This window comes from Passer domesticus, chromosome 7 (genome assembly GCF_036417665.1).
Source record: "Passer domesticus isolate bPasDom1 chromosome 7, bPasDom1.hap1, whole genome shotgun sequence".
In the NCBI taxonomy this organism is placed as follows: Eukaryota; Metazoa; Chordata; class Aves; order Passeriformes; family Passeridae; genus Passer; species Passer domesticus.
This window is the reverse complement of record NC_087480.1, coordinates 42,390,640-42,403,526: the sequence shown is the minus strand read 5'-3', so window position 1 is coordinate 42,403,526 and position 12,887 is coordinate 42,390,640. Positions and strand designations below refer to the sequence as shown.

At 38.5% G+C, this 12,887-nt stretch overlaps 1 long non-coding RNA gene across 1 annotated transcript in view; it reads right to left on the bottom strand.

Moving 5' to 3' along the window:
- The window catches only part of LOC135304995 (uncharacterized), a 657,910-nt gene that overhangs the window by 627,054 nt on the left and 17,969 nt on the right, over positions 1 to 12,887 (bottom strand). Inside the window, exons 5-6 of the long non-coding RNA XR_010366252.1 lie at positions 2,759 to 2,848; positions 2,217 to 2,439 (exon numbers count right to left, since the gene is read on the bottom strand). This is a non-coding gene — a long non-coding RNA (uncharacterized LOC135304995). The remainder of the gene's footprint in view (positions 1 to 2,216; positions 2,440 to 2,758; positions 2,849 to 12,887) is intronic.

Below are 12,887 nucleotides of genomic sequence, written 5' to 3'. Positions count from 1 at the left end.
TTTTGCTTACATCTTATAAAACCATTGTTACACACACTGTTGCAAACCATTATTCATATTGTATCAGCTTTTCTGCAGCAACTAAAACCCAGAAGCCCTTTCCTGATTACTTTATAGCCTAAATGGGCTGAATTCAGACAAAGATTTGGCTATCGTGGTGTGGGGAAGGAATTAAAACATTGAACAGTAAAATTAAACACAATACTGTATATTCTGGATCTTGACAGACCTACTCAAATAAGCTGCAATTTGGAATTGTGCATGTTCTTCTTCTAAAAGGAGCTAACACCCTCCACAAACAAACAGAGACAATTCCTGTTATTCAACCCAAAATCAAATAATTTTCCATCTCAGGGTAAAAGTCAAGCCAAAGAGAATCTGAGTAGGTCCTGGAGGGAGAGCTAAGGAAAAAGAATAAGCTAAGGATTTGACTTCTGCTGTGCTTCAGAACAGACATGCTTTAGCACTTTTGACAGAATTTGTAAATAAATGGCTTTTTTACTCTTCAATCACTGTCACACAGAAATAGATGGAGAGTCTGAAAAATGTTCCAAATAATCACTATGAATAAGGCAAAATTAAAAGCAGTTAATATTTGAGAAGTTATAGTATCCTGGATTGGGCTTTTGTTTTCTTGATTATGATTGTTTCCTAATCAGATATGTGGTCAGAACTGTGGTAGGAGAGAGTGAAAATAAAGCAGCAGCAAACAAAATTTCAGAACAAACAGCTGTCTGTTCCACAAGACAGCACAAAAATTGAAGACTTAACAGAACTGACCTCAATCAATGCTGAGATTTAATCTGGTGTTTCAATGATCACAACTAATTGGTTTAAAAATTACCCATAATTAAAGGGCCAAATTCCCAAAAGAATATTTTCATTCTATCTCCTTGGAAATAAGCAGTGTTCAGACCTACCCTCCATAAGAATAATCTGTCAAACATATAATGGAATGAATTTAAGTAGGCTTCGCAACATGAGAGAAAAGTATTGACGTAGATAAACAGGGATGAAATAGCATGGGAGATTTAATTCATCTATTACACTTGAACAGCACTGCTCTGTTTTAGTGCCTGTTTCTCTAACAATTCTGCAGTCTCAATTTGCAGTGTGCAGGTATATAAATTTTAAAGAAAAGACATCTTAGGTAAGTGTTTATCATACATGCAACAGAATGAAGAAAGATATTTTTCTATGAGATTAATTTTCTCTGCTAAAAATGTGTATTAATAACAAGATATTAGGATCTAAGGTAAGTCACGAGGAAGGATCTGATGTGAAGTCAGTCCCTGTCCATCTATTATAAGCAGACTGCAGTTCACTATTTTTGATACAAGTTCTTCTCTTGCCAGAAATTTCCCTTTACTAAGCTTTCTCTTAGTAAGCAGGGAAATAAACTCATTGCAAACATGTTTAACTGGGCACTCATAAACACAGAAGAGAAACTGGCACCCCTCCATTGCAGGAGGAAACAGAGAAGCATCACTAAGTACTAAGCTATTCCAGGTTGCCACTTCAAGTGAGATCCAAGAACAAGAGCTGCTGCCTTGGCCTGATAGCTGCTCCATGGCCCATTTTTAGCCCCCACTCTATTTTCACCAGAACAGATAACAGAGAAACACTAATAACAGCTGTATTTGGCAGAATCTGGATGAGACTTTGGCCAGAAATTAAAGGCAGCTTGACTCCTTAGAGTTTCTTCCTACACTGCTGTAATATTGACTCCTGGCTCTTTGCAGGAGCCCCACAGCACTCTGAGCAACCCCAGGGGAGAGCTGAGCCCTCACAGCTCTGCCTGCTGCTGCCCAGGGAACAAACACAGGGCTCTCCATTCCAGAAGTCTGAAGGTCAATTCAAAAGATTTTACCCCCAGTAACGTCAGTCATGACAGCACACAGACACTCAACCATAATCCCAGGTCCAGAAACACTGCTTTGCATCCATGAATATGGACACAGCAGAAAAAAGAAAAAGAAAGAAAAAAAAGAAAAAAAAAATCTTTTCCTTCCTACATCCTGGCGGCAGACCAAAAATCAATACCAGTTGCCTAAGTAAAATCTCACCCTGACAGGGCCTCCCTGCTGGCTACGCAGCAATACTAATGGTCTTGTAGTGGTCTTTAGACAACACAGGGATGTCAATATAATTTTGTTCCACTTTTCTTGCTTGCCATCTCCCATCTGCAACCAATTCATAACTTCAGTTACTCATACCTTTGCACAAATGGACTGACTCTCCACCTACACATTTAGCTGTCCCTTTCCTCACTCCAGTGCCTCTCTGATCACTGTGACAGCCTTTGCAGTGTGTCCCTCCAAATCTGCTTTGCCTTTAATATTTCACTAAAATGCCAATGAAAACTGCCTTTGCCTCCTGGGAGCAGAAAAATCTTCTTTTCTTCTTCAAGCACAGTAGACAAAGCCTATTCCCATCAGCCTAAACAAATAAGCAACGGAATCAGAAAATCAGGGACATATATTGAAGGTTTTTCAAATCTTAACCTTAGAAAGCTTCAGAGATATTAGTTAACTCCTTAGGGATAATATTGCATTTTCATAGAAAAATAAAAGTTATATACGCATTTAGCAAAAGGTTGAAAACATACGGTGTGTACTTTTTGGTGAGCAAAAACATGAAAAGTTCTAAAGCCTTAGAGCTAAAATATTTACATTTTCTAAACAGGCAACAGACTGTAGAGAAACACAGGCACAGTCAGGTATAAAACAGAGGATGTACAACTGGATCTTAAACACACCTGAGAGGAAGGATGACCACATTACCATCAGCACAGCAGTCCCATCCTTCAAGAGCGCTGGGCTCTGGGAGCCGTGGATATTAAACACACCTGAAAGGAAGGATAAGATAAGCACCTTTCATCAGCACAGCAGCCCTGTCTTTCAGGAGCCCAGGCTAGAGTCTGCAGCCCACAGCAGGGCAGCCCCAGGCAGGGCATGGCCGGCTCTGTGAGCTCCCGTGGGCACGGCTGCCAAGGGGCCACCAAGGAGCCACCAGCTCCTCCAGAGCCACTTCAGCTAAGGAAGATAAGCCTGCGAGAGAAACCAGTCTGTAATACATAATTCATCAGCCTCACAAGGCCACTGTGAGAGCTAAACAGAGGAGAAAATATACTAATTCTCAGTGGCCTCTGCTGGGTGTCACAGGATGCCCAAGGCCAGGGCAGTGCTGCAGCAGAGGCTCCCCCAGGCTCCACAGGCAGTTTACCATGGCTGCCTCTTGCAGGCTGAGCACAAGTGGTACCAAAACTCGAGGTAACACAGGTGTCACACTGTGATCTTGTATAAACTTGTCTTTAAACACAGAAGAGCTCTCACCTCAGAGCCCAGCTCTCCCCTCCTCAGCCTGGAGGGTGAAGGCAGACTGTGCCACAAAGCGTTTGGTCCAGCACAACCCACACCACAGCACCACAGCTCTGGTTCTTAAAAGCACAGCACAGTATCCAAAACAAAGAATGTGTTAACAGGTGAGAGTTTATGCTAAGAGATGAGATTTGAACGTACACTAGGATATGGAAGTTCCACACTTCCATATGAAGTCCATATGGGTCCATGGCAGAGCATCTTGGGAGCAGCCACATTGATGATTTAGAATAGCAGCATAAGTTCCTCATCCCCACTCCTCAGTCTACTCTTCCCTCCCCACCTCTGACAACCCCCTGATCTCCAGCTATTCCAGCTGCTCACAAGAACAGTGAACCAACACCTTGTATTCAAAAAATAGTCACAAGAACTGTAACTGCATTGGATGGAAATGTGACATGGGTCCAACTGCATGTAGGAGTTATTTCCTATAGTCTGCAACCATTGTTAACTATTGTTTGGGTCCAGATGAAGTACACCAGATTAAAGAAAGAAAGAAAAAAAAAAAACCCAACCACAACAAAAAAAAATCTCCAGATTACAGGTATGGGTCTCAAAGACAGCACCCTGAATTCACTATGCAGCAAGAATCAGTCTAGTAGAAACCAAGCAGATTGTTAATATGGAAGACTCTTCCTCCACATACTCCCTACAAGTAATTTTTTTCTGTACTACTTAAATTTGAATCAAATTGAATGTTTCTTACAAGGATTAATATATTGTTTGTTTAAGGGTGAGGATTTGACCATTTTACCAAGAAATCTTCAGCAGTTGCTTGTACATTCAGGCATAGTATAGAAGAGTGGTTCACATTATTTCCATAACCAAGGCTACTTAAGGAGTTTTATTGCTTTCTTTGCTTCTTACAAGGCAATTTACCAAAACAAGTGTTGACAATTTCAGAATGCCATTGCTACGTAAAGATACAGATTTTTAAAAAGCATTTTGAGAAATCAAGGAAAATGAAAATTAGCATGTAAATGCCTTGTGTGAAATAGAAGCACCAGGAAAGATTAACACCTTGCAGGGAAGAAGTAGGAGGCAAATGTACTAAAAGAGATGAGAAAACTTTCGAGATCACAAAAAGACCTAGAAATACTGGGAATCACATAAGGGAACTTGGGAAAAAATACGGAGCAGATGAGAGCCTTTGAGAATTCTTATTGCATGGATGGAAGTGACAGATACACATCACTCACAAATAAAATTAATTACTAAATACACATTTCTTTTGTCAGGACGCACCATCTTATTTTGCTACTTTATATTATTCACAGGGTATATTCAAATTCCCTGCTAATATATTATAAATATATGTGCTATAGGCTCCTTAGTAAAACTGATGATAAAGACATTTGTATACAGAACTGCTTTTAGTATATCAGCATAAAATGAAACAACTTTAAATTTCATTTCCAGTACAAAGGCCATTTATCTTTAAATTAAAAGCTTCTGAGCAATTAGTAAACATTCCACTATATTACTGCAGGGTGATAGGATTAAAAGAAATTTATTACTTTTAAGCTTGCTATAAAATATACTGAGCTGTGAATTAAAACAAAGATAAACGCAAAATATCTCACATCTGGCTAATTAAGAACCAACATTAGTTCTCCTCATGTAACCAAAATATTTGGGCCAAATCCCTGACGAGTAAAAGTTAGTCAAGTCTGTTTACTCCAGCCTACACTGCTTACAGATCAGATCTAGATTTATACTCTGGCCTGGGACTTGCACTAACAGTGTGAGTCCTATTAACAACTGATAGGATGAGCTTCCTACTAAAATCTCTTGTGTTGGCATTTAGGATTAACTTAAATTGGAAAAAAAAATAGAGAAAAGGTAAAAGGAAGCAACATCATCAATAAAGCAGACCTAAGAGGTAGAAAGGGAAAAAACAAAAGAGAAATCACATTGCTTCATAAAAATCAGCAACTTTCACAGAAAGTCAAAACTTTTTACACTGAATTTTTACTAGTGTGCTCACAAATGTAAATTATTTGTGAAGTCTGAAAACTGTTATTTCACATGTTAATAATCCAGGTATGATTCACACTGAAAAGGAGGACATTTATTCGTGGAAATAGTATTAAATTCTCACTGGGATAAATTTGCTCAAAATTTGTTATTTTGCCTAGGGCAAAGACATCACATTGAATTCACATGGTAAGTGTTAGAATTGCAGTCTCTGTCAGATTTGGACAAACTCTCCTCAAAAATCCATTTCCAAAAACATTTGGAAGCCAGCTTTCACAGAACAAAGGATAACCAAAACATAAAATCTTCACATATGTCATAGTTAGCATGGCCAGCTTCATAACTGGAAAAGCCAACTTTTCCAGAATGCTTATGATGGAAGTGAAGGGCATTAGGAGCTCCTCCTTGTACTCAGCCTAAGACAAATATGAGAATCACATTCTTCAGTTAAACCATGATGATATTTCTCTCTTTCCCCCCACCCCCTGCCACACACATAGGATACAAAATCAGAGAGCTGGAAAAGTATTTATATTGTTCATTTGCACTAGAGGCAATTCTTCAGGAAAACACCATGTTTTGTTAGTTCAGCTCCTAAATTTAAAAATAATCATGATGCTCAGGTAAAAGGAGGAATACATAGCACAGCACTCAGCTCAGAACAATCCAAAGCATGGGAGTGCCAGCACAGGAAAGATTTTCCTCATCAGACCAGAGCACAGCAGCAGGTACAAGGTCTAATTCACTCCAATAGCAGCTGGTCTGTCTCAGAGGCAGCAAGGTACCACATCCTCCCAAATCAAAGCCGGGAAATTACCAGTGATAAGTAGATAAAGGAGTCACACATGAAGATACAAGCCCTGCATTCCTTAAGTGTGCTACTAAGGTGTCTCTGCTTCATGTCTCAACATGTATTATATGGTTTTGAACAGCTGTTGGTAGAGACAGATGGAATTTCCCCATTCTAATATTTATTCATATTTTAATTTATTTATACTGCAACTGCTACATTGAACCAAGTGAGATTAGCAGGTGCAATGACACACAATCCCACTACCTTTACAATGAAATTGGTAATTAAAACTTATTAGTCCTGATGGAAAGCAGTAGTCATTGGTGTTAGGATACTTCATAGTGTAGTGTATCCTTAAATTATTTTAATTTCAGGAAACAAAGTTTGAGAATTTCCCATCACTTCCACTGTTTATATTATGCCCTTGTAATTCCTCACAAAAAAAAAAAAAAAAACAACAAAAAGAACATTCACAGAACAATCACAAATACAAGATTGGGCGTTATTTTCTATTATGTTAATTTAGTTTTCAGTTAGTGTAGTCCCAGATCCAATGTCCTAGTCTATGAGGCTCCCAGCCTTCTGCTCCAATTCAGTGATTTCCATCAAAACAGAAAGAAAGAACATGAAATTTTTATTACAATTTGATCCCTGACAATTTTTATTTCAAAATTATTCCATTGAAAAGACAGACTATTGTATTTAAGCCTTAAAAACAGTCCAAAGTGAAAAGCAACTGTGGGAATCTCTCATTCAGCTTTGCTCTATATATAAACACACAGAGATTTATACAATAAGACAGGCTAAGATGTACACAAGAAGAAAGAAAAGCAGAAAACCAGCCAAAATTAAGCACAATCTTAACTTCAAAAGCTTCAAGAAAAAATTCAACTGAATTTTAATGGGGGGGGGGGGGGGGGCAATGTACGTGTGCAGCGAAACATCAGCTATGTGGGCAACAACAGAGGTGACACTCTCAGCACGGTCAGATGTTACATTTACCCCAGCAGCAGTTAGGATCTGGTGGGATTTGGGATCATACCTCAAGCTCACTCATAAGTCTTTCTCCACAAGAGCAGAAAAGCAGCCTGTATGCCTTGCATAAGGTCCCAGCACAGCTCTTTCTCGACAGCTGACAGAGTGGTTGCATAAGTGTAAAAAAGAGAGACACAAGAACATGGACTTGCCTACACAAACCAAACAGGATATCAAGTCACCATAACCCTGGGTTAGGGATCACAGAGGGATCACAAGCAGTACACCCATGGAGAACAGTTTTTTCTGCCTCTGAAGGAAAATTATCGAATACTCCTTATTTTAACATTGTAAGAAAGATTCACATGTTCTATTAGAAAGCACTGTCTTGCTCTTTTCCTGGCTGTTGGCCACCACAGAGATTCAAATCAGTTATTGCAGAGGTAAAAATAACATCTTGCAAAGAATCATTAGAGGCCATTTCCTCGGTTTTCCTATTAAAAGATACTTTACTATATCAGGAGTGCCTAACTATCAGAAAAATATTACATATGACAAGGAATCTGAAGCTGAATTAAAAAAAAAAAAACAACCAAACATTAAAACATAATTTTTCTATCTTCTCCTTCCTCTGTACCTAATCTTTAGCAATCTAAAGCTAGCAGAATAAGAATGGGTTAAAACTAAATGGAGCTGCTCCTTCAGAGGTCCGGGGCAATGAGGAGCTTTGCAGTAACAATGGAATCACCAAGGCAAGACCAGCTGCCTCCCTGCAGGAGGACAGCTGATGTGCTGGGGCAGCTGTGAGCACTAGGAAACACTGCACTGATTAACCTGTCTTGTTACAGTTAAGACAAAAATGAAACAAATCAGCCACATTTGTTTTTCTAACTGTGGTACAGCAACAACAACCAAAGGTAATCACCTGCCTGTCCTGGCTCCTTTTCTCCTACAGTAAAAAGAACAAAGAGAATTGGGAATTAGCTCAAATCCTGTAATGCTTTGAACTGTCATGACTTGTGGTCCAGTCTTATTCTTTTTGCTCAGCAGTAGCTGTGCCCCATACGAGAGCAGAAGGCATCCTACCCCATGCCTTGCTCCCACACCAGTGCCAGGCATTGTCCCACAGCTGGGTGGTGGCAAAAATCTTTGATAGAGAATAAATTTTCCTGGATTTGCCTCACAAACTCTTTCACATCAAAGAAACTGCTGGTGTGTGCATCTCTAAGGCTCAGAGTTCGCTCAATTTGAATGAACCCTGAAGCTTTCACAATTTTATTCAAGTCACCCTGCCCAGGATCTCACAACAGGAACAGACTTCCTATGGGGATTTCTGGCATTGCAACTTTCTGTTCAAGAGTGTTGGGATATGCTCCTATCCTTAAAACTGAAAGGATTTCATTAAACATTTAAAATAATAGCAAAAATTCTGTGTGGCCAATTGTCAAAAATTTGCACTAGGTAAGGGTAGTCCTAGTTCCAGATTTCTCTAACCACTTTTAGTTATTGAAGTTTCAAGCATATTTTTTTTTTCTGTAATTGGTTAAAAGCTGGTTTCCCAATTTCTGGCTATTATTCCAGAATTAGAATTTCCTGAATTCATCTGCTTCTGTCAGAACAAAGAGATTTTGGCTGTTTTCTGGAGTAACAGATATAAATGAAAAAGCTCACTCGCTCAAGAAGGGACTGATTAGTCTCCTAACTCTTAGGCTTCACTGTATATTCCATTGTGAGATGCCCCAAAACCAAAAAAGCTACTTTAGGAATCTTGAGTCTCCCTCTTCTGCTCTCTTTCCATCTTTATTCTTAAGGATGCCTTCTTCCTATCCTTTAGAAGCCACAGTACTTTCATTTCCCTGCGAGAACAAGCCTTCATTACACACAAATGTAAAACCACAGTGTTTTGCATGAGCTTAGGCAGCACTACAGAAACTACACTTTTATTTTACTGGATCTCCCAGATTGTTTGCAAGAAGCTCAGGCTAATGTTAATTTTCACAACTGCAAAATCACTTGCATTTCTGCAGGCACAGACTCTCTTTATTATATCTATGTTAGTTCTTCAAATCTGTAAGTGTGACCTGGAATAGCTGTTCTCTTACAACATCACACCATCCATGCTTCCTGCACTAAACACACCAAACAGCACCTGTCAGAAAAAAACCTACTAAAATAAAAACAAGACAAAAAACTCAGGACATAAGTCTGAACTTTTGTCACCCTTGAAATCTCCTTATCACTCCTTGTTTAAGTTCAACGTATCAATTCAATAACAATTTGCCTGTTTCACAGATGATAAAGCTCCTGTAGATTTATAATAAACAAAACATATTAAAATTAAACCCTTCAAGAAACTAGGATTAGAAACATTAGCTCTTGGTCAGAAAACAACTGAGGTACAATCACTAGAATTGTCCTTTTTCCTCTTGATCCCTTTATTCACAGAACCATACAATATGCTGACTTGGAAGGGATTCATCAGGATCATCAAGTCCAACCTTTGGCCCTGCAAGGACACCCCAACACCACATCCTGTGCCCAAGAACATTGTCCAAACACACTTGTTGAACACTGGCAGTCTTGGTGCTGTGACCATTTCCCTGGAGAGCCTGTTCCTTGTCCAGCATCCTCTGGGTAAATAACATTTTCCTGATATCTGACCTAAACCTCCCCCAGCTCAGAGCCACACCATTTCCTTGAGTCCTGTCACAAGAGTGACAAGATTTGCATTTGCTCCTCCACTTCCCCTCATGAGAATGTTGAAGACCAGTGCCTGTGGATTCCCAGTTTGTCTCACTCTCGTGGTAGAACACAACTCCAAGATACAGTACAGCAATTAATGCAGAGTGGAAAACCACAGACTATTTCAGGAAATGCTAGCTGTGTTTTCTTTGTGGGTTACAAAAAAAAACAAAACAAACAAACAAACAAAAAAAAAAAACAAAAACAAAAACCAAAAAAAAACCAAAAAAAAAAACCCACAATCCAAACCCAAACACCAAAAAAAACCACTCCAAAACAACAACAATAGAAGCATGGGAGCATTTTTTCCTAAAAGTATGATTTTTTTGTTTTTTAAAATATTTTGGCAGATGATTCTCAAAAATATTTATAGCACAGCTTGAAGGAAACAATGTAGATATCATCTCATTACACACACACTGTAAAAAACAGTCTTTTACTAGTAAGAGTTCACAAACCAAAACAATGGGATGGATAACAGGAGAGAAGAAGGACTATTATCCCTACGAGTAGTTACGAGATCCCCACAGAGACACACAGAACTTCAAAAGTTAATTTTAGTTGCCTTGTTATACCAGCAAGTGACTGACAACCACAGTAAGATCTGAAAACACTGGGGTGTTTGCAAGACGAGACCCACACAGTATTCTCAGACAGAACCATACCATACCATTGTATTACCATGAGAGGCCTTGTGATAATTCAGAGAGGAAGGGAAGCCTGAAATCCACAAACAGGTCAGGGAAAAAAGAAACCATGTTTCTAGTCAGAACCTCAGAGGAGATAATGGGAGAAGTACACATAGGAGGGTTTTTTTGCCATTTTGCTCCTGAAAAACAATGAAAGAGGAGGGTTATTTCCCCTTCCCCCATATCAGCTGTGCAAGATCACTTACCCATAGACAACTTAGGCTGATTAAGGAATCTCAGATTGTTTGCCTGATATGCCCAATATCTCTGCTGTTCACAGGTGCAGGTCTAACTCAAGCCAAAGCCAATTTCAGGTTTCCTTGCAGCTTAACTCTACCAAGCAGCACAGCTGTAGCAATGGCCTCATTATGTGTATTACCTACTGATTTCACACTTGAATCCATTCTAAAGTCCTCCATGAGCCTTCCTATTAGCTTAATAATGAAAAGTGTATCAAAGACTATCTTGCTAAGTTGAGTGAAAAATTCAAAAGCACTCCCAGTGAGACAGAGCCAATGAAACCATGAAATAACAGTGGTCACTGAATTCTGCTCTCATTGTGATACTGCTAATTATTGTATTTGGGACTCAAACCTGAACATCTGAGACAGGAAGAAGGGGACAAGTTTTTGTGTCTTGATAGATTTGCCACTGAATGTAAGAATCAAAAAATTAATTTAGGCAATTAGATGGCTGAACATCATCTGTCTCAGCTGTTTTGTACTTCATCCTAAAATCTGATAAGGGCTTATTGTACATTAATTTAAACAACTCATCTATGAATAAGGGAACAGAGTGTCTAGACATTACAGCACACAACTGCTGTAGCTACAAAGCAAAATTTCATTATAGCATTCTTTTCTTGACATGCAAAAGAATCCCTATTTCATTATCACCTGGAATGATAGCTGTAATTTTTTCACATTTTGATTCTATTTAATAAAAAAACAGTAGCCCAAATTTCTGTCAAAATGAAAGAAAAATAAATGAAGCTAGTGTCTGGGGAAAAGTAAAAATTTCTATACTAAAGTACAAAAATGGGTAGTGGATAGAACAGTTTCTCACTAAAGTTCTGGTGAGTAGAGTACCTCATTTGAAAGAATTTATACAATCACTTAAATAAGATTTTTAAGGAAAAGGAAATATTTACTTGTCAGCATCCTAACAGTCCAAACTGAAGTGTAATTGTTGGGACCACCCATGTGTTACTTGTCATTAATAAATAATAACAAATGACAACATCTACATAACCTGTACATTCCTTTACAATGTGACAACACAGAAAAGTTTGGTTTAACCTCATTATTTGGATTTATATTATTTAAATTAAAACAAACAATGAACAAAAACATCTGCAACAACTCACCAGAACCACCAAGCTGCATTCAGATTAAATTGTTCGTATAGCATATGGAGATGGCTGGCACCCGTTTGTGGTGAAAACTCAGACTCCCCAGTTTTAAGAGGAAACCAGAAAATTAGTAGAAAAAAGGTACACCTACAGAGATAGGCAAGGCACTGACGTGGAACATTGAAGAAAGACATAATATTTTAACATAGTTTTAGGGAACATATCCCTGGCTGAGGGAAATATCACATCTCATAATTTGCCAGAGAATTCTCGTCACTTACACAAATAGTCCGAGTTGGTGAAAATAACAAAACAAACCACTGAGAACACAATCTATTATCACAACAAATGGGACATCTCCCTGCTGAAACAATATCATTTCACTTTCCTTACTGAGGCAGATATGAGACATTTCTGTCTCAGAGTTTCTTTTAGGACAATGTAAAATGGACTGAAATATTTCAATGCAATGTACAGGAGCAGAAAAAAATTTTGAGACCAAAACCTTATATTTTTATTAAAACGGATGACATTTCCCCACTACTTATTGCTTACAGAACTCTGTTACCATCACATCTCCCCACTTCCCAAGAACAGCAGGCTCAAGAAAGAACTGGAGATTACTGTGCAAACAACAAGAAACTATTTCCAAGAAGTAACAGCTCAGAGAGAAACAGCTATCCCTGTACTACCAATAACAGTTTATTTTATTTCTTATTTTTAATACTTGAGTTCCTTTTGTGCATGGCTGTGAAGAGAAGTTTCACTTCAGTGCACTCCAAAGACCCAAAACCCAGAAGATGACAGAATAATTTCAATTAAAAATATTTAAGACCTTATTCCCTCCAGCCTCTTGATCTGAATATTTTAGTTGCTGACGTTTTTGGTTTCAGCTCCCCTAAAATTATGAATACCACAGAGAAGCCAAACCATCAAAACAAGAAGGGACAGCAGAGATGTCCCATATTTGCCCATGTAAA